Raw genomic sequence first — 27,685 nt, forward strand, 5'->3', positions numbered from 1 at the left:
TCTTTAGTCTTTCAATTTGACCTTCCTGCCATTTGCAAAGGAAGTCAATTATTTCTTTTATATATTTTAGAAGATTAGGATTTATCTGCTTGTTCATTCAATGAATGGAGGGATGAGAGTTTGTTCTGAATAGGTATGTCCCGTCAGGAGGTTTTTAGTGGAGTGTTTTACCAAAGGGAACATTTCTGTAGGAAGCTTTGTTAAATGGGGTGAAATCTGTGAGCTAAACTCACAGCAGGACTCTGCTGCTGAGTGACAGGGCTGTCCAGACCCACATTCACCACTCAGGCTTTTGGTCCAATGCATGCGGACAAGTGCCTAAGAATTGGGTTTATGACAAGTCAACACAGTGAGTGGTAATATTAAAGATTGCCAAGACAAAAAGCCAAGAGAGACAAGGTCTAAAATAGATTTTATGTTTATTTCCACATAAGGTTTTTGACTGTAAGTTCTCTCTGAGAGATGAATACCTATGGTCAGTAAGCGCTTTCTCTGGTACTGCCCCGCACTCCGTAACCCACAGATAATGCAAGCATCTGAGAGACATGGTTTCAGACACACAGCTGTGCTTGAGAACAGCATTTCTGCTTACCAGGAAAAAGTCTTAACCACAGCCTACAGGGTAGTTATACACCCATTGCACAACATTTTGCTTGCAATTCCTCCTGTTGGAGCTAATGCATTTTGTTAAAATAATGACAGTTCATCAAGTCAGGAAGAAGGAAGAATTTGGTTCTGCAATTCACAGATGTCATTGTGAAGGTGGGGAGATAGTTTCTTATCCTGGCTACAGTTGGAAGGGGATTGGGACTTGCTGCATACTTCAACTTCTCTAAACCAAAAAGACTAAAATTGCAATATCTAGATTAAAGCCTGTCTCTCACACCAATTACTCATGAAAAGAGTCTTGATTTTCAGAGCTATCTTTGTGCAAAGATTAAGCCAGGAGCTTGCAAAGGATAAGACAAAAGGGAAGAAAACCCAACTGTGGTTTCAGTTAGGAATTAGAGCAATTCCTTAACCCAGGATGACAGTGGTTTCACACACAGCAAGTGGTAAAGAAAAGTGCTTCCAGGTTTGGTGGCCACCCAGCAAGGATTTTAAAAGTCTCAATAGTACCTGCCTTTCAGACTATGTTCAGGTGTATTCAGCTCACACATTCACTGCAATCAAAGTCTAATTCATTGCTGCTAATTATCTGTCGTGAGGTAGTCTCAATTTGTCTAAAAGTAGTATCTTAAGCCTCCTGTCAAAGCAGGAGAAACGAAATGCTGAAAGGCTGTAAATGAGGGGCGGGATCATCAACTTTCTCAGAGGTAGGTGGCCTTCTCCACTCCATTCCTAACAAGAAAATGTGTTTACTAGAAAAGAGTTGCTCTGGCTAAAGTTAGGAAGTACTGTCTTTAGCACGAAAAACTTCCCTTTGACATTTCTTCTTGATTTTTTCTTTACAAAATGACCTACAAGCAGACAAGCTTTTTTTTTTTTGGCATTTCAGCCAGCATGGCTTCACTAAGGGAAAATCCTGCTGGACCAATTTGGTGGCCTTCTATGATGGGGCTATGGAACTGATGGACAGGGGTAGAGCAGTTGATGTCATCTCCCTGGACTTGTGCAAAGTGTTCGACACTGTCCCACATGACATCCTTGTCTCTAAATAGGAGAGACATCAATTTGATGAATGGACCACTCGGTGGATAAAGAACTGTCTGGATGGACGCAAACAAAGAATTGTGGTCAATGGCTCAATGTCCAGCTGGAGACCAGTAACGAGTGGTGTCCCTCAGGGATCGGTGTTGGGACCGGTCTTGTTCAACATCTTCATTGCTGACATGGACAGTGGGACTGAGTGCACCCTCAGCAAGTTTGCCGATAACACCAACCTGTGTGGTTCGGTTGGTACGCTGGAGGGAAGGAATGCCATCCAGAGGGACCTTGACACGCTTGTGAGGTGGGCTGATGCCAACCTCATGGAGTTTAACCATGCCAAGTGCAAGGTCCTACACCTGGGTTGGAGCAATCCCAGGCACAGCTACAGGCTGGGCAGAGAAGAGATCCAGAGCAGCCCTGCAGAGAAGGACTTGGGGGTGCTGGCCGATGAGAAAATGAACATGAGCCGGCTTCAGTGTGTGCTTTCAGCCCAGAAAGCCAACTGTATCCTGGGCTGCATCAAAAGGAGCGTGACCAGCAGGTCAAAAGAAGTGATCCTATCCCTCTACTCTGCTCTTGTGAGACCTCACTTGGAGTATTGTGTGCAGTTCTGGTGTCCTCAACATAAAAGGACATGGATCTGTTGGAACAAGTCCAGAGGAGGGCCATGAGGATGATCAGGGGAGTGGAGCACCTCCCATATGAAGATAGGCTGAGAAAGTTGGGGCTTTTCAGCCTGGAGAAGAGAAGCTGCGTGGAGACGTCAGAGCAGCCTTCCAGTATCTGAAGGGGGCCTATAGGGATGCTGGGGAGGGACTCTTCTTTAGGGACTGTAGTGATAGGAGAAGAGGTAATGGGTTAAAACTTAAACAGGGGAAGTTTAGATTGGATATAAGGAAGAAGTTCTTTACTGTGAGGGTGGTGAGGCACTGGAATGTACTTCCCAATGAAGCTGTGAATGCTCCATCCCTGGCAGTGTTCAAGGCCGGGTTAGACGAGCCCTTGGGTTAGATGTTTTCATGTGAGGTGTCCCTGGGCATAGCAGGGGGGTTGGAACTGGATAATCTTAAGGTCCTGTCCAACCCTAACTATTCTATGATTCTAGAACTGTAAGCTGCACAGGTCACATTAAATTTCTGAAGCACTGCATGAAATAGAGAATTTAACACATTTCTGCTGATGCCCCCAGTTGGTCATCTGCAACTTCGTACATCTGTATTCCTCGCAGTCTGCCTGGCCAATGCTGTGAGGTGCCAGGACTCTTCATCCCCATTCACTAAATAGGAAGAATCTGACCATCAGTTGCAGCTACTGTCCTCTGCTGCAAATTCAACATCAAATTTAAAGAAGTACTTTTAAGTTGTAAATATCTTTTTATGAAAGCTTTCACATACTAGAAAACATGGATTCTATATACTTGAATGTTATGAGGAAAATCCTGTGCATATCCACCCCAGAGGCACAGCACTGGGGATGTTCACATGAACTCATTTAGTGGCTCCACAAGCAACCTGGAGGCTTCAGGTTATTTACTTAAAATGGGCTTTGCAGCATCTTGTTCTTTAGGAGAAAGATGTTACCAGGGAACTGTTGAGTGTGTGCCCTCATAAATTAGACCACTCAAAACAAGAGATCACAGGACTTGGAAGCCACCAGAAAATCTCATGATTCCAAACACTGGTGTGTGTCACATCAGCCAACACGTCTGCATCTTCTGTACTGATCAGGGCAGAAAGGGCACCACACGCAATTTGACATCTTTTTGATTCTCTGTGGTCGTTATTTGGCTGAGCAAAATAACCCCAAAACTGAAGTACAGGTGCTCCACTCTCCCCCTCTAGTCCTCATCTTTAGTTCTTATATTTTTAAAGGAGTTCCTCTACTAGCTAGAAGTCTGGAAAGTGATTCCCTCCCTGCCCCTCTTCCTCCCACTCAGTCTGGCTGAGGCACTGCTATATGCGCAAATACACCGGCACAAGTGATCTGTGTGTACCAGAACCCTTCCCATTCCCTTTTTCACAGCCTCTCTGAAGGAACATCCAGCTCACATCTCTGCTGAACTTTTGAACTCACCAAGGCTGAGATAGCTTGAATTCAAGCAAAATAGGCTCATGAGTGCCTGTTGGTTTGAGGAGCAGCTAAGCAAGTACAAGTCAGAACTCAGTCCTCATGTCTGATAAGGAAGAACTGGTAAAAGCCCTGATTGTTGTCTAATCTTCCTAATGTAGAAATGTCATGTGCTCTCTGCTTGCAAATGCATTTAGAAGTGTATGTCATTTTGCCCTGAGCACAAATTCACATAACAACGACACAGGTAAGCAATTCACTAAAAGAAAGTCTGGTTCTTCAAGACCCTAAATGACACTATCATTTACAATCAGTTAGATGGCTACAGCTGTTTTCCAAAGGTTTAGGTTATATATGCTGCTCTTACAGCTTTGAACCCACAGTCAGAGAAGCACAGAGTAATTTTGCTTGATGGTGCAATGTACTCTGAGTTGACCACATTGACACTCCTGGGACCACGTTCATGGTCTTGGACTCCTAGACGTAAAATACAAACACCTATGACAGAAATACCTTAGGTTTCTCCCCTGTTTTATATTGAAGCAGAGAGGACAGAGATTGGCTCACTTTTTAACAAGTTACACAAGAATGGGATGCCGCAGAGGAGATAAGACACAAACAGCAGATTTTGAATGCAGTCTGATTAAGGGGTCATGTTAGGCATCATTTGACAAACGCTGAGTTTATAGCCTTAAGGCAAAGTAACGAAGGGAATAGGGACAGGAGAAGAGAGCAGTAGGTAAGCTGACTGCAGCTCTTGGAGCAAAACCGGGTGTGTTCTTTTTGCCAGTCATTTCAAAACAGTTGCTCAGAATCAAACAGCCAGCCCTAAACCAGCAATTCATTCATTTAATAGCTTTAAAGGCTGTTCCCCATTAAACAAGACATGGTAAATCTGTTTCAGATTAGCAAATCAAATGAGTCACAAAAAAAAAATCCCACTTTGGTGTTAAGTTTTGGCCTGTACAAGCTGCATCTCAAACAGATGCTTTGTCCATGTTCCTAAGTATGAAAGGGCCAAAACCCAGCCTCTGGCCTTAACACTAAGCAGCAAAGCCCAGCTCAAGCTCCATGCCTTAGGACCATCCCTCTGCAGGAGACTGACCCCACACATTGTACGGCTCTTGGCCCTGGCCCTCTTCTGCGCTACAAGTGGTGTCCCTCTGGTCCTAAGACATGATCAGTATTTTTTAATGTGTTTTTGAGTTCAAAGGTTATGAAATAATCTCTAAGAGCAATGTTGCAACACAGAAGAGTGATGTTTTTATGGCACAGAGCAGAGGGGATATATTCTATACCCCAGGGTATGCATGGGGCCAAGCGAGTGTGCAGGACAATGCAGAGCCTGAGGGACAGCCTTGGAGGACTGCATAGGATGGAGTGTGGTGTTCTCCATGCTGCCTGGTGACAGCTTCTGGGAAGTGGAAGGACCAGAGCCAGGAAGTGAAATAGCAACAGAGTGAGTGGGCAGCCAAGGGTCTGGGTGTTGGTTAGGTGGGAAACAGTGGGAAACCAGCAGCATTTCAGCTTCTCTCTGCCTGAAACTGGGTGCCAAAATGAAGACAGCAACCTTATTTCCCACAGCAGATGAAATATCTGATGTGTTAAACAGCTTTCAGTTAACTCCAGAGCAACTCTGAGATTTTTTTAACAAATACACAGACATTCCCATAAAGAAAACATAACTATTGTGTTTTTATCAGAAAGAAAAAGTGAAAGGAAAATGAAGGAGCTCTCAAGATACCACAGAACAGAGGAGGGAGTGAGCAACTGCAATGCAAATCATGCCTCAAGAAAGCTTTTCCCAGCCTAAAGCAAGGAAAGAAGAGAGGCTTTTTGCTGTAGGAGTCACCCACCTAATGCAACTTGCAGAGATAAGTGATTACCAGGTTGATGTCTATTATCTGCAAAATATTATGCCAATTAGTGGAGGTTCCTGACAACTGGAAAAAGACTGCTGATGAAACAACTGGCTATGTGCATAAAGAGAGAGTGGGGAATACAATATATCCTGTCTTTGGTAACGTTACGTTTTGGACTGTACAAGCTGCATCTCAAACAAATGCTTTGTCCATGTTCCTAAGTATGAAAGGGCCAAAACCAAGCCTCAAAAAGGAGCATGACCACCAGGTCCAAGGAGGTGATCCTGCCCCTCTGCTCTGCTCTCGTGAGAACTCACTTGGATTACTGTGTGCAGTTCTGGTGTCCTCAACATAAAAAGGACATGGAACTGTTGGAACAAGTCCAGAGGAGGGCCATGAGAATGATCAGGGGACTGGAGCACCTCCCATATGAAGACTGGCTGAGAAAGTTGGGGCTGTTCACCCTGGAGAAGAGAAGGCTGCGTGGAGACCTCAGGGCAGCCTTCCAGTATCTGAAGGGGGCCTATAGGGATGCTGGGGAGGGACTCTTCTTTAGGGACTGTAGTGATAGGACAAGAGGTAATGGGTTAAAACTTAAACAGGGGAAATTTAGATTGGATATAAGGAGGAAATTCTTTCCTGTTAGGATGATGAGGCACTGGAATGGGTTGCCCAGGGAGGTTGGGAATGCTCCATCCCTGGCGGTGTTCAAGACCAGGCTGGATGAGGCCTTGAGTGATATGGTTTAGTGTGAGGTGTCCCTTTGCATGGCAGGGGGGTTGGAACTTGATGATCTTAAGGTCCGTTCCAGCCCTAACTATTCTATGATTCTATGATTTTTGATACCATCAGCCACAGGTTTCTTATTTTCAGATTGAGAAAGTGTAAAATACATGAGTGTGGCTTGAAAAATGGCTGCAATGCCCGGGTTAAAGCATGCAATAATCAATAGCACAATATCCAGCTGAAGGCCAGTAACCAGTGGAGTGCCACAGTGGTCCAGTGTCATTCAATATCTTCATCAATGATTTGGATGATGAGACCAGGGGCGTGCACCCTGCAGCAAATTCAGGATGATGCTTAGTAAGGGAAGTGATTTATATACTAAATGACAATGTTTAACCCGGAAGGACTTTAGAAACACCAGAATTGTACCAGCAAGAACTTCCTGAAATTCAGCAGGGACAAGTACAGAGTTGCGTGCCTGGGGTGGAATAACCCCACACATCAGCACAGGTTGGGAACTGAACAGCTGAGACCTGAGAAAAGGGAATCTAGGGATTGTGGTTGATGCCAGAATCTCATTACAGGTAATGCAAATTTCACATTGAGTTACATCAGGAGAAGCATGCTCAGCAGATCCAGGGAAATCAGCACCCGTGAGGCTGGTTTTGGACATGAGAATGTCAAGAACCTTAAAAAGCTCATCAAAGAGATGCAGAGATAGTGAGGAGGGTAGAGCACATGACCTTCAAGGAAGAAGATAAGGGAGCAGGGCTTGTTTAGTCTTGGCAAGAGGAGACTCAGGGGTGGTCTGATAGCAGCCTACAAGAAAACGGGAGGTTTGATGAAGCCAAGCCCATTTCAGTAGTGGAAGATAATATAGTGGGGCAACAGCTACAAGCTGTGGCTTAAGAGGTTGAGATTAGACAGAAGTTTAAGGCATTAACATAAAGCTAAGGAAACAAAACCTTGTTCTGCTCACTGGAAGCAGCAAGCCCAAAGGAAAGCCAACATGGGAAGGCATAGAGCAGATCACAGCAACACTGGGATTACCATCATAAAACAGAGTGAACAATGCAGGGTGCCAAGACTGTTTAAAAAGGTGAACTCTGGAAGCTTACTCTGACTAGACAAAATCACCAGTTTCTGATCTGAAATGCAGCATGTCCCCTGGCTTAGAGTTTTAAAAACCCAAGGCAGAAATTAAAGAGGCATAAGGTTTGAGTTACGATAATATTTCAATTAGCAGTAAATGGAGTTACCCCATGCCCAAGCAGGCTTCTGTAAAAAAGAATCAAAGATATATGTTGCAAGAACAAATAGGGGTTTGTTAGTAAGAAACGGAATTATCTAGGTTTAGCTCTGGGTGTGGAAATTACAGGATTTTGTGTACAGGAGAATAGCACATACACATTTACTGTCATTGCTAGACTAAACAAACTAGACCCTACCAAAGATATTCCAAGAATAGTTTTCAGAATTAAAAATCAAAGGCAGTTCTGGAAGAACAATGGTCATTGCAAACTCACATCTTAATGCTCAGAGCAAGTATCTAATAGAGCAAACATCTGAGGTTTAATGTGAGCATTAAGTTTAATGTGAGACTTAAAACCTGCAAACAGCATATTTTGTTTTGAACGAATAGGTGATCAACATTGGCAGAGCTACAGCTAAAGGTAGGCTTTATACTAGAAAACACTGATTAAAGTTAGTGGTAGGGGATGGCTGTACAGCCTATTTCCAGCTCCAGCTGTCACTAGAAAGGGAAGAGCTCACTCTTGAATAGAACTGGATTCAGAGGGACCAGACTGGGGAGCATCAGTTGGAGCAGGGAGGAATTCAGGTGGATATCATAGAATATGCTAAGGATAAGGACATCACAACCCTTGAAGACTCGCAGTGCTGTCTTCAGGGATATCCAATGAACAGAGATACCAAAAAGTCCTAAGGCCTGCCACTTCTACAGAAAGTATAGGCTAAGCAGAGTAGGAAGGAACAACCAAAACCACAGTTAACAGTAGCTGGAAAAAGTGCATTTTAAATGCCTAGTTGTATTTATTAGCTAGGATACATTAAGTCCTTTTAGTTTCTATCCTAAGATATCCTTGGCAGAAGATACAGTACTCAGACATATAATTTCTCTTTACTACATAGCATACTACACAGCTGATCACAGCTCTGTGGGCATGACATCCCACAGCTTGTAGTGAAATAATAATGCACACATGTTGCTCTGCTTCCCATATCCTCAGTCCAGTGGGCTGATCACTAATGGTATCAAACAGAAAAAGCAGCTGTTCAGACAGGCTAGGCAGCAAGGTTGAGTTTAGCCCTTCTGCCTCATTGAACTGCCAGCATAACTGAGGTCTTTAGACCTGAGGTCTTCAGACCTGAGGTCTTCATCACCCAGCACTGAGATCCAACATCTATGGATGCAAGGCCACAGGTGCTTAATAGCATGTAGAAAAGCTTTACAGAAGTAGCTAATTATTATTCATTAGCAATGGTATTAGACTGCAAGGTAGAGCTGAGGTTAGGAACCCTGCTTTGCTATGGTTCACTAACAATGAATCCCAAGAGACAGGTTGTGGCAAAAATGCGCATTACTGAAATGGTGATGACATTCCCAGTCATCTTGTAGGCAGGGGATCAAGGCCAGAGTTTAAGTCTCTAATACTTCAAGCTTATTAGTCATTACAAGTACTGGAGCTAGCACAAATATTGGTATTGTGGGATGAGTAGATTTTGAGTGGACACAGATACACTTTGTAGAAGGGCTTGAATGCAGTAATCTACCTACATGTGGTCTGTGGCACCAGGCAGCCTTGCAAAAAGGGGGAAGCTAAGCACCAGAAAACAGTGCCCTTTATCATGAAGCTTTCACTAGATTGCCTCACCTTTGGTGATGAACACATCTGATGAGATCAGAGATTTGAGTGGGGTGATTAATACCAATTACACCCTGGGAGAATAGTATGAACACACCAAAACAAAACATTTTGAGCTCTGAGGCCCTGCATCTGAAAACACTCCCTGTGCATCACTTTGTGTCCTTGCAGCTCAGAAGGACGCAAAGCAAACTTTAGGGATGGCATGAAGAGCATTTGTTACTGGATGCAAGATTTCCTTGTTAGCATGCTTTCCCTGCTGGAATGCCTTTATTGCTTTGTTCATCTCACACATCATAGGTTATTTTCATCTCAGAAGCAGCTCTTTAAACATTATCAGAATCTTTAAAAATGTATTGCAGTTTTTATGGTCAGTTTTCAAACATGGTATCTCTAGCCATATTTGGACAGAATTTCAAAGCCATCTCATTAAAAACTTAAATAAGACCTAAAATATTTCTTAACTCTTGACCATAACCAGTTAACACATTCTGAAAAGGATAAAACTCTGCAGCAGGATTTAAAACTGAATTACAGCAAAGAGGGGGACGTGCTTTAAGAAATAGTATTGTGTATCATAGACAAAATCAAAAGCCTTTAAGTAGTTCACTTGTCTACAAAACCATTGACATATCTGATTCTTCCTACTGTCATTAGTTCCAAAACACAAAAGCCCATAGGAGCCAAATTTAATCTCATGTTCTATCTGAGGTATTTGATGCAGGCTGGGTGAAGGAACAAACCTTGACCCCCCAGGCAGCTGTGGAGCTGATTCAGAGCAGTAAGTTTTCAATGGTGAAAGGAGTTTTTCTGGATGCTTTTTGTCTGTCACTGTTAGAAACTCAAGGCAAAGGCTGAAAGCAGACTTGAGCTGAGACCCATTATTTATTGACCTTTCGTCAAGTCAGTGTTTTTCTTAGGCAAGCTGAAAGCTCCAGATGCAGACATGAAAACCAGACCTCAGCCCTTCCTTGTGTGGGTTTGAAGATTTCCTAGGAAGGGTCCTAAGCACTACGGGGCTACCTGCAGGGGACTCATCCAGCTCTGATCTACCACCTCTTCATAAGCTCAGGCAAGAGCTTGTGTAATGACTTGTGTGCTAACCCATTGGGTGATGGGGGAATCAGGTAGTTTCTACCCTCAAAAGACAAGATTTGTCACCTTGGGTGCTACAAAGCAGCCTCCTGGTGAAGTTAAATCCTTCAGGGCTTTTTCTAGATGAGAGAATCCACATCCTTGGTTTGGACACTACTGCATGCAAATTCACAAGAGCAGCTTATCAGAATTGCTGTTGTAGGGAAGATGCTGCAGAAAATGGAATCTCATCTATATCCAAGTGGCTTCAAAGAAGTGTCTGGCTGTCGGGGACCAGCCATGCAGGGTAACCTGTGCTCCGTGTGTGGGTGATCACACAGACACAGCAGCCCACTAAATATCCAAAGGGGAAAAAGCCCCAAACAACATGGCTCATGATATCTGCTGATACCAAGTGTCCTGGGTTCAGCAGCTGCCACTGCCTCTTCTTAGAAGTTTGTCAAAAGAGAACTTTCTTCACCAAAAGGGGAAGTGTCCTTTTGTTTTCCAGCAACTGCTGTGTACTGAACTGGACATTTTTAGAGCCACATCATCTGCATGCCCATTGCCAACATCCAGCAGCTATGCACTCAAGAGTTTTCTTGGCGAAGAACCAAACCTGCCTGGAATAAACTGAAGGGGCCTCAGTTGGTGTGTTCCCTGGTACTGCAAAACGCTGAGCCAGGGCACGGAGTGTGATACTGAAGCTGCAGATACAGTAAATATTTGATGGTCGGAGTAGCCACTATTTTAAAACACTTATTTCTACTAAACAGTCACTCATGCTGTGACACCCAAAGTCTTTTCTGCAGTTAAGTAACAATAATGAGTCATTTGTGTCATTGATATGTATTTCTGTTTAAATACATAAATCAGTTCCTTAATATAGGAAGTTTGCTTATAAAAGTGGGATAGGAATGACTTATCTATCCTAGCCTGAATGATGCAGGTTTTGAGAAAGTTTAGATGCATTTAAGTGCATTTAGATGCATTAAGACTCATTTACATGGTTTTAAGTCTAGGAAACTCCACTGAGGAAGCAGGTACCTCAGATGACAAGGGCTTTGGGCTCAAGATGGGTATATGTCAGTGTACAAAGTAAATACAATCTGAGCAACTCTGGAAGCTGAACATGCATTTTTCTGTTTATTGCTTTGTGATCAATCTATCAATAGTGTAAATATTTGGAGTAAAAAATTGGCATAAACATCACAGCAGCACATAGAGAAGGGAGGCACAAACATCCTGGAAAATGGGATGTGACCCTGCAAGAGACTAGAAGACAGGTTTTCAGTCAGCTTCCTATAGAAAGAGAAGCTCAGGCGGTTTCTTGTATTTGTTACCATTCAAACAGCACAAGACTTCAAAAAGATGTACCTAAAGCACTGCAGTCCTGCATTAAAAGGGATTAAAAAAGGTACAAGATAAAAATACTACTGGAAGCACTTACTTATTGTATATGTTTGGAAAAACAGGCTGCTAGCCTTGAGGCTTTGAATAAGAATCAGGGCTTTCTCCGTTGACAGGAAACCAGAGTTGGAAAAAAAATCACATCATTTTCCAAATACAATTTTTTTTTCCCTTTAAAGTGAGAAAGCTGCCAATTAGAAAGAACAGAACCTGTATTTTCATATAAAATTATAGAAAATTAGAGTTGAAGGTGATTTGAAGTGGGAATCTATTTGCTTCTTTGGGAAAGGATCAAGTAAATTTAGCCATCCTTTGTAGAATCAGAGAATCATAGAATGTTTAGGTTGGAGAGGACCTTAAGATCCTCCAGTTCCAACCCCCTGACATGGGCAGGGACACCTCACAATAAACCATGTCACCCAAGACTTCATCCAACCTGGCCTTGAACACTGCCAGGGATGGTGTATCCACAACTTATCAGTGTTCCAATGTCTCACCACTCTTACAGTAAATAACTTCTTCCTCATATCTAACCTAAATTTCTCCCCTTTTAAGTTTAAACATATTACCCTTTGTCTATTACTATAGTCCCTAATGAAGAGTTCCTCTCCAGCACCCTTGTAGACGCCCCTCAGGCACTGGAAGGCTGTTATGAATCTTTATCAAGGTTTGGGTTTCAGGTTTTTTAACTTGTTTTAAAATCCTGCAGCAATAGAGTTTGGGTGTTCTTTAGGTAATGTCTTTTGAGATACATAATTTTATGTATTTATAATGTATTATAAATATGATGTTGTTATAAATTATATTATAAATATAATGTTATTTTATGTATTGAAGTTAGCCTTCATGAGGAAGGTTGCCTTAAAGAACATGGTGCTGGCTATACACTCTACTGGTCAGGCAAATCCAAAACTGAAAGTCATCTTTCTCGAGTTGGCTTCATAATTAAAAACTCCATCATCTCCAAACTTGAAAATTTGCCTATAGGTCATTCTGATCATATTATCTCCTTACATCTTCCAGTACACAATAAGCAACATGTTGTTCTTTTCAGCATGTATGTTCCAACTCTGCAAGCTAACCCTGTAGAAAAAGAAAAATTCTACTCTGACCTGCGTCACCTCACTCAAAAGGTTCCTATAGAAGATAAGATCATAATCCTTGGTGACTTCAACGCCTGGGTAGGTAAGAACTTTGAAGCCTGGAAAGGAGTACTAGGCAATCACAATGTTGGCAGCTGCAATGATAATGGTCCCTTCTTACTAGAGTTTTGTGCAGAGCAGCAGCTTACCATCGCCAACACTATTTTCCAGCAGAAAGACAGCTGGAAGACAACCTGGATCATCCTCGATCTAAACATTGGCACCTTACTGATTATGACATAGTGAGCCAGAGTAATATTCGTGATGTCTGTCACACCTGAGTGATGCCTAGTGCAGAATGTCAAACAGACTAAAGTCAATCTGCTCAAGCTACCGAGGTATAACTCTGGTCTCCATTGCTGGAAAAATTCTTGCAAGATTACTATTGAACGGATTAGTACCCGCTATTGCAGAAGAACTTCTAGCTGAAAGTCAGTGTGGTTTCAGGGCTAGTAGAAGTACCACAGACATGGTATTTGTTCTCAGACAACTGCAAGAAAAGTGTAGAGAACAGAATAAGGGTCTCTATGTAACTTTCGTTGACCTCACCAAAGCTTTTGACACTGTGAGCAGAAAAGGCCTGTGGCTGATCTTGAAACTCTTAGGTTGTCCTCCAGAGTTCCTCAAAATGATTATTCTGTTACATGAGGATCAGCAAGGCCAATTCAGATATGGAGATGAGCCCTTCCCAATAACCAATGGTGTGAAACAAAGTTGCGTTCTCACACCAACTTTATTCACAATATTCTTTAGCATGATGCTCCAAAGGGCTACAGCAGACCTTGACGAACAAAACGGCATTTATATTCGATATCGTACTGATGGTAGCCTATTCAATCTAAGGCGTCTGAAGGCTCACACTAAGACCCTAAATCATCTTGTCTGTGAACTGCTTTTTGCTGATGATGCCGCCCTTGTTGCCCACACAGAAGCAGATCTGCAGCATTTAATGTCTTGGTTTGCGGAGGCGGCTGAGCTTTTGGGGCTTGAATTCAGCTTGAAGAAGACAGTAGTTCTCTACAAACCTGAACCACAAGAAGATTATCATCATCCCCACATTACCATTGGCGAGTCAGAGCTTAAGTCAGTTCAGCAGTTCAGCTATCTGGGAAGCATTATTTCCTCGGATGCCACAGTCAACAAGGATAGACAACAGAATAGCAAAGGCATATAGAACCTTCAGAAAATTCCACAAAAGAGTCTGGTGCAATAAACACCTGAAGAAAAGTACAAAGATCAGTGTCTATGGAGACATTGTACTGTCTACTCTTTTATATGGGTCTGAATCATGGGTCATCTACCGTCATCACCTGCGACTCCTGGAACGCTTTCATCAGCGCTGCCTCCGTACAATTCTAAACATCCATTGGACTGACTATGTGTCTAATGTCACTGTCCTCGAACAGGCAGGGGTCACCATTATCGAGGCCACATTGCTGAAATTGCAGCTGCGCTGGGCAGGGCACATCTCTAGAATGAAGGATCACCGCCTCCCCAAGATCCTGTTTTATGGTGAACTTGCCACTGGTAGCCGCAAGAGAGGTGCCCCAAAGAAGAGATATAAGGACTCCCTGAAACAATACCTTAGCCTTGGCCATATTGACTACCATCAGTGGTCCACCTTGGCCTCTAATCGGGAGACTTGGAGACACGCCATACATAATGCCGTTGACTCCTTTGAGAATTCACGCAGAACTAGTCTTGAGGAGAAAAGACAATGTAGAAAAAAATCACGCCCCACCTGTACCACCCAAGGAGACCTTTCACTGTGCTTTTTGCAGCTGGATTTGCCTATCTCACATTGGCCTTTTTAGTCATCAGCGCTTGTAGTAAGCATGGATAAAGCCGTTCCCAAATCTTCGTTCACAAAGTCAAGCCATGATGATGAGGATATTTATAATATCCTTAGTATTTTAAGACAGTATTTTCTATTTTTCTTAGTTCTGCTAGCTCTTTCTTATCATTCACTTGGAGAATAAATTTTCCTTCTAATATGTAACACTCTTCATGGCACTTCCATGTACAGCAAGGCAAGCAGTTTTGGGACTTTCCTTATCTGTGTGTTCCTGTGGCATTCCCACTGTTTTACTTCCCCTTTTAGTATTTTGGAAGCAAAACAGTCTTTATTTTTAAAACATTTCCTCATAAATCTTATTTCCTAAAGTGCTTGCCAGGTTTATAGTTCTTCACTCTGTTTTATTTACATCTATTTTAACCTGCAATATCTGAAGCTGGCACTGAAACCTGCAAGTCACAGGTGCTGAAGGGTTTCTGTATAGATTTGTTACTCAAAGGAGCTAAATGAATGGCAAACTTTACCTCCTGTGTTTGATGCTAGTCCTGCTAATATGTCTCAGGGTGACATTTACACTCAGTTGCCCAAGTATCATACTTTTTCATACTCAGTTTGTAGATCCTATTCTGTGCTATTGCTGCCGTGTGAGCTTCTCTTCTTTCCCTATTTGGTCTATGATTTCTGATTACTATATACTTAGTAAACTAATTTATTTAGTCCATTTCTTACGTTTAATGAGATCATTTTGAGTGTCAAACTTGCCTGCACATGTTGGTGCCAGTTGCTCATTGGAATTCTATTTTACGGTGATATAAATCACAAACTGAAAGGGGTTATTTGATGTGCCATCCCTGCTGGGTAGCAATTATTGTGCCTTTCTCTGAGTCATGGCACTGAATTTTGTGGTCACTTAATAGTAGTTTCATGTAGCCCATATATCCATGCTTCCCGTATGAGAACGTTATAGCAAACTCTTACCCCAAGTTTTATTACAGATGCAATAAATTATGTCAGTTGCTTCCCTGTCATCATCTGGATGTGTAGTGGGTTGACCTTGGCTAGCCACCAGCTGCCTACCAGGCTGCTCTTTCATCCCTGCTTCTTAGCAGAACAACGGGAGAAAATGAGATGAAAAGCTTCTGGGTTGAGGTAAGAGCAGGGAGATCACCCACCAGGTACTGTGATGGGTAAAACAGACTTGACTAGGGGAAGATTAGTTTAATTAATTGCAGTTAGTAACAGGGTAGGACAATGAGAAATGAAAGCAAAACCAAAACCACCTTCCCCAAAACTTCCTTTCTTCCCAGGGTCAACTTCACTGCTGACTCCTCTGCCTCTTCCCCCTCAGGAAATGCAGGGGAATGGAGGCTGTGGTCAGTTCATCACACATTGTCTCTGCTGCTCCTCCATGGGCTGCAGGTGGAGATCTGCTCCACCATGGATTTTCATAGGCTGCAGCCTCACCATGGCCTGCACCATGGACTGCAGGAGAACCTCTGCTCTGGTGCCTAGAGCACCTCCTGCCCTCCTGCACTGACCGTGGTGTCTTCATGGCTGCTCCTTTCACAGATTCTCAATCCTCCCTTTTTGCACAGGCTTTTAAAATCCATTTTATATACGTTATCCCAGAGGTGCTACCACTGTCACTGATGGACTCAGCCTTAGCCATAGCCAACCCTGTTGCTCCCCACTACCAAAACCTTGCCACACAAACCCTGTACAATGAGTGACAATGTCAGAGAAGAAACTAAACTCCATTAACATGTTTTACTCTTGACAATACCATTTCTTAGCAGTATACCCCAACACCACCACCCACACCCACACACCCAAACAAACCCCCCAACCCCAACAACCAAAAAATACCTTCCAAGTTCTCCCAAGCCATTTCATAATTTGTTCCAGCAGCTTTCCACATTCAACTGAATTCCTTGGATTTGTTCCTATTCTTCGTTTCCATTTCCTTATGGGCAGATAGGACCCTCACCCTTCCTAACTCCTCAGGGCTCACCTCACTGCAGTTAACTTAAAGGTTCTCTCTTTTGTTGGTTTTCTAGCAAAAGTAAGTTATCATGAACACACTTGGTGACACACTTGCTGGTTCCAGTTGAACATCTCTGTGTTCCTCTTTCTTCCTAAGGTTCTGATTTGGCCAGTGTGTTCATGAGTTGTTTCTTTCTCCAACCTAGAAGATGCCTATTCCACATTTGAATTCTGCACAAGGAGCCAGAATTTTTTGGCACACTGTTGATTGACTTTTGATAACACAGCTCCTGCTTTAACAATCTGCCATTTATCATAACCATGCAGTTAGCAACAAAAGGTCTCTGTTAAATGCTTAATGCCAGGCACAGACCCAGCAGTCAGGGCTGGTAGACTGAGGAGACTGTGCAGCATATAAGGTAGGAAGAAGCCAGACAAAAAAAACCACAGTGAAAAAATGTGGAGTTGTTGTCTAGGCTCTTTATAAATACAGTTGATGTTTTATTATCTTTAAAAGTGGAGAATTTCCCTTTGGTGATTGAAATCAGAAATCCAATGAGTGGGAATATTCTGCTTTGTAAAATAAAAGTTGAAACCCACAAAATATCTATTGTTTTGCTCTCCATAAATCTGTTCAGATCAAAAAAATCAGCAATATCCTAGAAAAGTTTCCTGTGTACGGAATCCATTATAACAAACCTATTGGTCAGACTTGGTGACATTTCTTCCTGCAGCGCTGTTGTTTTACAGAGCAGAGTAAAACTATACTGCAGTCCAGATTCATCTGCTATCCTTCTTCATACATGTGAAACTTAGAAAACTTTTATGAAGACCATATAATGAAACTTCATATATTGACAGTTTTTTTGTCTGTTTGGGATTTTTATTTGAGAGGGATGGGGGTATTTGATATGCATTGCTGTCTCCATCTAGAAAAAGAATCATTATAGAGGTTCTCCAAAGGGTATCATGAAAAAGTGGAAAAATGCTCAGGGTGTTTCAGGTCGATCTGAAGAAGCCTTTTAAGGTTGCAGCATGCCTAATAAATGTGGTACTGGTAACTTGCAAGTAATGGAAAGTAAATCCTTGAATCAAAACTAAATTGAAGAGAAAGGTATTTACATTAAGTCTTCAAAACATAGTGCCAGTGAAGTATGGGAGCACTTAGCATAAAACCTCATTTCAGGGGAATTAGCAGTGTACATAATGCCCAGTACATTCTCTGTATCACTAAATTGTGCAACCAAAGAAGATTTCAGCAACTGTTGGCCACTTATATAATAAACTTATGCCACCATCACAGTGAAAAAGTGTTTCTTGATGTTCAGCTGAATCCTTATGGCTTTCATTTGATGCCTATTGCCTCTGGTCCTGTCAGATTCACTGAAGAGCTGAGGGGAGGATGAGAAGCGTTCTGGCTTTGAGACGAAAAAGACTCAGTTCATTCTGTGTTTGTATCACTAAATTGTTCAACCAAAGTAGGCTTCAGCAACTGATGGCCACCTATATTGCCCAAGAAAAAGCAAAATCCCCTTCAGGATGGTATTATTCCTTAATCGAGTCTTGTTCAAATTAATTCTCTTCCCAAAGGGATAAGATTTGGGTGACCTTTTCAGGGCATCATATTAAAGTGTGCTTTGTTTATTGAGCATTTTTGAAACTGCTTGCACCAAAATGCATTTTTGCTTAATAAAATGTATCTGGAGCAGTTCCATTACACTCCCACTCGCTGAAACCCACAGGACTAAATGGGTGTAACAAAAAGAAGAATTTGGCCATTGACCTGCAACTCGAGTGACTCATACTGGATCACATAAAACTGCCTGCCTGTTAGAGACTGTAACAGAGGGCTGCTGCTAATGTTGAGCTTCCCTGCTACCACACAGCATGTGGGATGCTTCAGAGGAAGGGACTTTTCCAGTGGATTCACAGGACTGCAGATAATGGCTGAGGTTGGAAGGGACCTCTAGAAGTCATTTGGTCCAAAGCCCCTGCTCAAGCAGGGTCACTGGGAGATGGCTATCCAGGACCATATCTAAAGGGGCTCTTTTATATCTCTAAGGAAGGAGACTCCACCACCTCCCTGGGAAACCTATGCCACCACCACAGTGAAAAGTGTTTCTTGATGTTCAGTTGAATTCTTATGATGCCCATTGCCTCTGGTCCTGTCAAATTCACTACAGAGCTGAGGGGAGGATGAGAAGTGTTCTTGCTTTGAGATGAAAAAGGCCATGTTGTATTGCCAACTGATTTCTCCTCCAAACCCAATATTCATACTTCTGAATTTTTCTTGTGACAGAGTCCCTGCTTATGGGAATAGAAATCCCACAGGAGGTTGGGTCAGAGGGTCTCCAGTCCCATTAGGCTGGTTTGGTATAGAGCTGGCTGGTTGTTCAGATCCCCACCTTTGCCTAATCCAGCACATCAGCCAGCCAAATCAGTCACCCATGTTACTTACTTTGCTCAAACAGGAGGCTAAATGCTTTCTCTGCCTGTGAAAAAAATATAAAGAAATATTGTTTTGGAGAAGATGTTTTGGAAGCATCATCTCAAGTGGGGATTAGTCATGTTTTAACTAGGGTAATCTGGAATTGGAAGGCTGCACAGGAATCTGAGAGTGCCTGGTGACATGTGGAAGTGTAAAGGTGAGACTGACTCATAAAAGTGCACTCCAGGCCATTTTACAACAGTAATTCACAATGTATCTGATCCAAAACAAAGCAGGATTTGCTTGCCCTCAGGGATCACTGTGTACATACAGAGGAAACAAAGGGCTTACATCTTTCAACACAAAATATTTCAGTATAAATAGCTCACAGGAACACAGCTAATCTCTAAGGCCTTCTGTCAACCAGCTGCAGAAAAAGGGAGGAAAGGAAAAGCTTTTAGTGAAGGGCATCTTCATCACACAGGATAGGCTTTTTGTAGCCTAAAAGCCCCATGCTTGGTGCTTAGTTTCTGCATCTAAACCTTGTGAGGGGTGATTACTTGAATCAGGAGAGCCTCTTTCAAAAGTCAGGGTCTGTGTTCTCTGTCCCTGAGAGAGAGGACTGTAGAATAGGCTCTGCACAGTTTGATCTCCCTGCTGTGCTCTGGGGTGATGTCTGCCCTGGTAAACAAAGATCATCTGGGGAAGAAACTGAGGCAATGAACCTCTGAGTGCCCACACTCCAAAACTAATTCTCATTCAGAATTTGATATGGACCAACCCAAGCAGCACTGCCCAAGACAAAACCCTGTCATGGTGCGGATGACACCTATGCTGGGTGAGGGTGAGACAGAACCAGATCCCTTACATTGCCTTTATCATCCTCCCTGCTGCTTTTGAATGCCCAGGCTCTCTTGTTTTTCACCTAGGAACGTGCCCTCAGCTTCGTATTATAAAATTACCACCCTGGTGGACCCTGTGATAGGAGCCAAGGTTCACATCCTAGAGTGGCTAAGTATATAGTGGTGTAAATATACCCCCACGGGCCAATACAGCCAGTTGCCTGATGCCTGGGCTGCTTTTCAATGAAATTGTAGCATTTAAAAGGCAGAAAGACAAATACTGTCAACCAGCTTGTCCATCTGCTATGAGCCACAGATGGTTGTCTAAGAGGGATGTAAGGAAGAAGGTCTTCTTAAAGTTAAGCAAGGGCAGGCAGGTAGGTGGTATGAGCTTTGTGTACACAGCTTTGAGATGCACAGCCATGGAAGAACAGCCTAAAACTCCCATTAAAGCAAAAATTAAAAATTATGGAAATCATCTAAACACAAATTCGGGATTCAACCTCATGAAGACCTTCCTTACGTGTTAGGTTAACAAGGTCTATAGATCTGGCATTACCTCCTCAGGTTACTCAAACCAGGTGACCACAAAACTTCAGAGGACTGACCCTATGACTTCCATGTTTGTGAGAAAATTAATGTAGATCAGGTACAGGTTTCCAAAGGCACAGGGGAGGAGATTGAGCAGACTTGATTTCTTATTTTCTTCATTTTATTCACCAGATACACGTTTTTCTCACCTTTGTTTCAAGTTTGGTTGGCAACACATTAGCCTGGGAAGAAAGAGCAGTTGACAGGGGTTTAAAAATACTCCTTCCCCTGGGTACCTTAGTTGGTGGTGTAGCTACCCAGTAGGTAATTAGTGCAATGGCACTGTGACCTGAAGGCCTCATCATTTGTTGATGAAAAGATAAGGTTGGGGACGCCACTGACAATAGGCTGGATTGGTGGTCCCAGTGCTTTCCTTCCTTCCACTGGAACTGCCACATGCAACACAAAGGAGTCAAGCCCATTCCTGAAGTAGGCAGAAAATGGAAAGAGATGTTTTTGTTCAGCTTCTGTAGCAATCCCTCAGCGTGACTGATGTGGTGAGGGCTGCCAGCGAGCCAGATTGCTGGAGAGTTATGAAATGGTGAAAGATGGGTTTTCTGCCAGCGTAGTTTGTCTGTTTTTGATATGCACACACCCTGCTGCTACAAAGGGGATAAGGAGCAGGTTCCTTCATACATCCACACTGGGAAGAGGTTGCCTTCCCTTCTTCTGGGGTCTCTGCAAAGGAGCTAGTCCTCCCTCAATGGTTAACTGCTGGGGTTGCTGGTGGGCAGGAGTGCCTACATGTGAGGAAAGGCCAGGAGTGGCTCATTAGCCTGTTTCATGTTTCAGCTGCACAGGGACAAAGACTGCTCTATGCACAACAGAAATATTGTGGAAAGTAACTCACCATAATCACCCACTGAGATTTGCTCTACTTTTAGTTAAATCCCAATGTTTTCCCCATCAAAACCATGATACTCTGTGGCTGGACACCATGTTCAACCCTAGTGTTGTACAAGGCAGAAAATCACCATTTCATCATGCAGTGAGAAGTGACTTTGCAACCAAACAAACCGCTCTCAGAGGACCTGTGGCCAGACATCCGCCAGACCACAGGAATGCCAAGCCCCAGGCTTTACATGCACAATGTCCTCACAATGAACTCCAGAGATAAGGTTCCTAAACAGTGAATAAACACAATCTAAACATGCAGGACAGTCTACCCAAGAGGAAACATGAGGTGCATGGGTTTACTGCACTGCTGTCCTACTCTGGATTTATATGTCTGAAGCAGAAGAGAAATCGAGTTATCACTATCTGCTGAGGATGAAGAACCTTCTCCTGAGAGCCAGAGGATTCTATGGGCTGTCCTTCTGGACCCAGGCACCTTCTGCTCTTGGTTGTACCATGACCCAGCTTCAAGTGGAGAACAGGAGCAGTGGCTCATTCAGAAGTGTCTGTCACTTATTTTAGGGTACTTTCCAGACAGGTAGAGGATGTGCTGTACTAAAGGTGCTCCCATATGGAAGATGCTTGCCATTATTCTTGATAAATCAGTGTTGCTGGTGGAGTAAGAATTGTGCAGAAGAGTTGTAAAGCTGTTCAAGATGGTTTCTGCCTGTGTATTACATCTGTTTTTCCACTGTGGCCCAAACTGAACTTGGGGTGTCCCTCTATCTACATAGTTTCTAGATCCCAGGAATCTGTCTCCCCTTACTGTGGCAATTATCAAGGCTCACAGTTCACAGCCTGTGTTGCTATGCTCTATGGTGACTGGGTGAAGTGAGACAATATAGGGTTTCTAGGCTTTGGCTGGTGGTTTTACATATCTCAGATTTTCTTGCTGGACACTGCTGTCCCCACCTTCCTTCCCCTGCTATTCTGTCTGTAAGTGACTGCCAACCACTCCACAGGCAGGGCAATTTATGGCAGTACTCTTCAGTCAGCTGCTGATGAAAATCAGCTCAGACCAATAAGCTGAACAATGAAAGTAATCCAGCTAGTTTTCCATGAGGAAAATAAACAGCAGTCCCACAAGTGGCTCATCCAGTAGATTGGCAGGGACAAACAGCTGGAAAGGGTAACTACTGATATAAGCACATCCCAGAAGGATGTCTAACTAGTTGGACATCTCTGTTTGGGTCCTTATCAAAGTTTCCTCTGCCTACAAGACAGTTTCCAGGAGAAAGAAAACCTATAAGATATCCTTTCTTGCCTATGCTTTCATTATCCAAACACACTTCACAAAGAGATCTGTTTCAGTTGAGATCTACTCTACAAATCAAGTGTCCAGAGCAAGCCTCTCTTTTAGAGAGCTTTGCTTTGCATGTTGATCTCAATCATCTCCTAACAGCTTTCATGCCATTACACTAACTTAGAAAACTGATCCCTAAACAACCCACTCCTGGTCAGTTGACAGAACATTTCTTTTCAGTTCCCATTTAAATACGCACATATGTTCTTCTCCTTGGAGTCTGCACAAAGCCCTGCATTGTGCACTGCACTGGGGACTAAAACTAGCACACTTGGCTTAAACTTGCCTTTTTCAAAGATTTCCCTGCCTTTTTTGAGCAAAACAAAGCTTTTTGTATCCTTGTGGCCAAAATGAATCAGGAAGGGGAACCACAAGGTATAAAGAGCCCTGAGCAACATTCCCACTGCAATTTGGAGTTTGTTTCCCAGCCCAGTGTGAACACAAGGAACAATCCCATGGCACTGTCCTGTATCATTTGCTTTTCAGAGCAATCAGGGGGGGAATATCTGAGAGCAGAGATGAATGTATATGCCATTTTCTCTGACAGTCTCTCAGTAGCACTGAGGTTTGCTTCCACTTCCTATGATAACAGATTCCTGTAATGTCAGTATTGTGTTTTGCTTGACTTTCTGAACCTCCAACACCCTCACAATTTTCATAGTGACTTTTGGCAAGAAGCAAGGTGAATATACTGGAATTAGAAACCTATGTTCTTACAGAATCCCAAGAATCACAGAATCCCAAGGGTTGGAAGGGACCTCAAGAGATCATCTGGTCCAACCAACCTGCAAGAGCAGGGTAACCTAGAATACATCACATAGGAACTTGTCCAGGCGGGCCTTGAATATCTCCAATGTGGGAGACTCCACTTAGTTCAAGATGTAAGTGATTGCTTTTCTCTGAAAAGGAGACAACAAAGGTTTGGAAGAGAGAGGGTAGGACAGGAGGAGAAACATGCATTAAAAATAAGATGTAGGGAAAAGAAGGTCAGGGAGGCAGAGTTGACTGAAGACCATGTGAAATACAGACGCAGATTCGTGTAGTAGTAATGTTTTGCTTCCTGAATCAGCCTGACCACAGAACTTGTTCAGTGACTAATGCTTGCAAAATAGCAGGCTGCGAATAGCCAGTCCCCTACCAGCACTATAGGGTGGTATATAGGGTGGTATCAACACACGCCCTGCCTTGGGAAAACCCAAGAGTGGCAGCAGCAGTCAGTGAAGGTCAAACACGAGCTCATAGGGAAAGCTCTTATCACAGTGTTGACTAAGACAGCACATGATGTGTCAGCTGTGCCCAGGTAGTTACCTGGCACCTTGTCTTGAAGCCAACCCTTCCTACCTGCCTGGGATCCCAACCAAACCAAAAGGTGGCTCCCTTCACAGGGGGACTTTCAGGATAGAATCATAGAATCAGATAGGTTGGAGAAGACCTTAAATATCATCAAGTCCAACCATTATCCCGGCACTGCCAAGGCCACTACTAAACCATATCACTGAACACCTCACCTACACCACCATTCAAAATGGTTTTTGAACACTTCCAGGAACAATGATCCACCACTGCCCTGGACAGCCCTCTCTGTGGATAAATTTTTCCTAATATTCAGTCTAAGCCTGCCCTGCTTTAACAGAGAGCCTTCTGTTCCTCTGTTTCATGGGAGGTCATGCTTCACTGATGATGGTGGTCTATATGGGAGGTGTATAAAAGACACCAGCGCAGTCACAGGTAGTTACAACCACAGGAGAAAGCACAGATACAATACGTGACACAAACTCTTCAAGGGATGAGAAAGATTGTCCTTGTTCGGGTCCTTCAAGAGTCAGTTCTACAAAATGCCATGTAAATTCTGTCCCCATTCTGTAGGTGTGAATGCTTGTAACTGGTGTTGACCAAGTATGGAGAGGATTAACCAACCAGTTCCCTAAGGGCAAGTCATATGGAGGTTATAGTAAGGCAGAGCCTAAGGGTTTAATTTTGCTGGACGTATGAGGCCGGGCTATGTGCCAGTTCACCTAAAACCATAAAATAATGATGATTTTGCTGCAGAGAGCCAACACAAAATGTCCCAGACATGGAGGAGCTGCCAGGGCAGCTGCAGGACCTTCTTGGTACTGCTTTGCTGCCCACTGCTTTGCAGAGCTGCTTTGGTGCCACTGCTGTTAGAGCTGCCATGGCTCCCCTGCCTGGACAGCCTTGCACCTTGTTGTGTGCTCTGAGGAAGCAACAGGAGTCTGGATGATGGGTGGCAAACAGGAGCCAAGCAGACTCTGAAGGGATGGCTGTGACAGTGGTCTGAGCTAAAGCTGTCCCCTGCACTGAGGTAGCAGCCATGTCTGTGCTATGTTCCTGAAAGTGTGCTGGGGGCATGAGTTCTCCAGCCATCAATTACTGTTAATGACTGACTGATAAATCTGGTATAACGTTACCTCTGTCTGCAGAAGGCTGCATTAGCTAGTGTGGGCTGATGTGGCCGGCAAAAGTATCGTTTACTGACAAAGCTGAGTCACCAATTGTGTTCACTAAAGGGTTTTGTACCAGGTCATAGGAGCACCTCTCCTCTGAGGACAGGCTGAAATAGTTGAACTTATTCAGTTTGAAGAAGAGAAGGCTCTAGTTCAACCTCATTACAGCCTTCTAGTACCTAAAGGGGGGCTAGAAGAAAGCCAGAGAGGGGATTTTTACAAGGGCATGTAGTGATAGGACAGAGGAAAATGGCTTTAAACTGACAGAGGGGAGATTAGATATTAGGAAGAAAGTATTTACTATGAGTGTGCTGAGGCACTGACACAGGTTGGCCAGAGAAACTATGGCTGGCCCATCCCTGGCAGTGCTCAAGGCCAGGTTGGACAGGGCTTGGAGCAACCTGGTCTAGTGGAAGGTGTCCCTGCCCATGGCAGGGGGCTGGAACTGGATGAGCTTTAAAGTCCCTCCCAACCCAAACCAGTCTGGGATTCTATTACTCTACATAGTTAAAACCAAAGTAATTTGGTTGGTTGATTTTTAATCCATTCTAGATTTGGTCTATAAACAGACATACTGTGACTGAAAACCTAATTTCCCCCATTCATCTATTAAAGTCATGTTCCATAACTTAAAGAAAACAAACTCGCTGCAACACAATGACTAAAATACTCCTTTCAAAACACTTTACCATGCCGGCACATTTCTCAGTTGGAACGCATTATTCACCCATTATATGGTTAGATAACATTGGGCACAGGATTTTAAAGGAACTAGTCCATTCTAAACAAGTACACATTGTAACTGACAACACTAGAATCTTATAAAACAGCCTTATAAAGCTATAGCCTTGTAATTTACCCTAATTAGCCTGTGACAAACCCTCTGGCCCTTTGGTCAGATTGCTTTTTGCATCGGAGCTTTCATGCTGGGTGCAGCGTAGACATTCATTTTCAGTGAATCAGTGACAGAACCGTAAATCATGCAAGACGACTGACTCAGTCCCATGATTTTTAGTAACAGACATAGTGGATGGTTTTAAATACGTAGTAACTTCTCACTGAAGTCAATGCTTTGGGGAAAATCAGATCAATTCCTCAGAGGTACTCCACACATCAATCAGTGTAATGCAAAATCGAGTCTAATTTAGCAGACAGCAGAGCAGTTGTTACCTGCATCACTTTTGTTGGCAGGTTAGCTATAAAGGTCTTTAAATCAAATTAAGCTATTTCACTCTAGGCTCTTTGCTTGAAATAGCTTTAAAACACAAGGTACAGTTCCTGCTAGACAATCCTGGGAGAAAGCAAACACACTATGAATGATTAGCTAGCTAACTTGACCTCAGCTTTCAACTGTAACAATATCTTTTATACGGAAAGTTGGTAAACACCAATGAAAAGCGATGTGTGACTGCAATTAACATTGCTGATTACTGTCGCTGTTTTGCCACCCACATTCTTTAAGAGGCCACTAGAAAAATGTTCTCTTTTCAAAGCTCATTTAGCAATGCTATCACGTGGGGTGCACAGGTCATGCTTTTCAGAGTGGCACAGCACACTAAACTTTCATGCTCTGCAGTATTTTGTGCAGAGGACAAGTTTTTTCCACTTGAACAGCAACACACCAGTATTAGCTACTCCTGATTTGCTCCTGTGAGAAGACATTCATCCCCTTTGCCACCAACTGTTTTATAGCATGAAATACTATCTGCAGTTGCTAAGGATAAAATCTAGCTGAAGAAGCTCAGCTAGGTGAAGAAACCCAGGTAAGGAAGGAAGATAGGTTTGGTAGGAACCTGAAAACAATGACATAGTACTGGTCAGGGTTCTACAAGATGGAGCTTTCAGAAGGGCCCTAAAACAGTGAGACTCTGTTGGTGGGTGAAACAGAGAGAAAAAGAAGGCAAGCATGAGCTGAGCAATGGAAAAACAGGAAATATTTTGGCAAGATCAATGAACTTAACTGGAGCAAGAGATGTGAGCACAGGACAGGATGATGGTGACATTGTTCAGTCCATTGGCATTATTTGAGGATGTGCACCTGAGAGCACACCACTGGAGATATTTTACATGTGCAGGAATATGGGCAGCTGACAGTGGCACGGCAACATAGGGACATATCTTTTGTGTTGTCAGGGGGGTTGATATCTGGAATTTGGAAGGTTGAGAGGAAGTGCAGTCATGGATAGAGATTTCAGAATAGATGGACATGTGGCACACAGATAATACTCAAACCAAATAAATGCTCAAAATATTTAGTCCTGCTGAGCCATGTTAAGCCTTCCTCTCCTTGACTGGATGAGTACAAAGACCCCAGTGAACATGGCCTCTGACTCCTTCTGGGGAAGTGCTTCTGTGTGGCTGTAGAGCATCCCTGTTGAAGGGACCTGGCATACCCAGAGAAACAGCCAGACTCAGATGGACCTACACACATGAGACCGTAACTTATAGGAGATGGCCTGGGAAGGTCCAAACATACAACACTAAAGTAAAATACCAAGAGACAAGAAGCAGAAACTTTACTAGCACAAACAAAATGCTTAATGACACACTCCAGCAGTTTTTTTCAGT

At 43.2% G+C, this 27,685-nt stretch overlaps 1 protein-coding gene across 2 annotated transcripts in view; it reads right to left on the reverse strand.

Annotated features, from left to right (window-relative positions):
- The window catches only part of ZFAT (zinc finger and AT-hook domain containing), a 983,920-nt gene that overhangs the window by 334,123 nt on the left and 622,112 nt on the right, over positions 1-27,685 (reverse strand). The window contains exon 17 of one of the 2 annotated variants that reach the window (XR_009728576.1): positions 25,507-25,582. The exons of the other annotated variant lie outside the window; for it this stretch is intronic. The gene's annotated coding sequence lies outside the window, so the exon portion shown is untranslated. Of the gene's footprint in view, positions 1-25,506; positions 25,583-27,685 lie in introns of those variants that run through there. 2 annotated transcript variants of the gene reach the window in all.

This window comes from Neopsephotus bourkii, unplaced genomic scaffold (genome assembly GCF_033783945.1).
Source record: "Neopsephotus bourkii isolate Nb327-2 ecotype Australia unplaced genomic scaffold, CSIRO-AGI_Nbou_v1 NB_1637, whole genome shotgun sequence".
NCBI lineage: Eukaryota > Metazoa > Chordata > Aves > Psittaciformes > Psittacidae > Neopsephotus > Neopsephotus bourkii.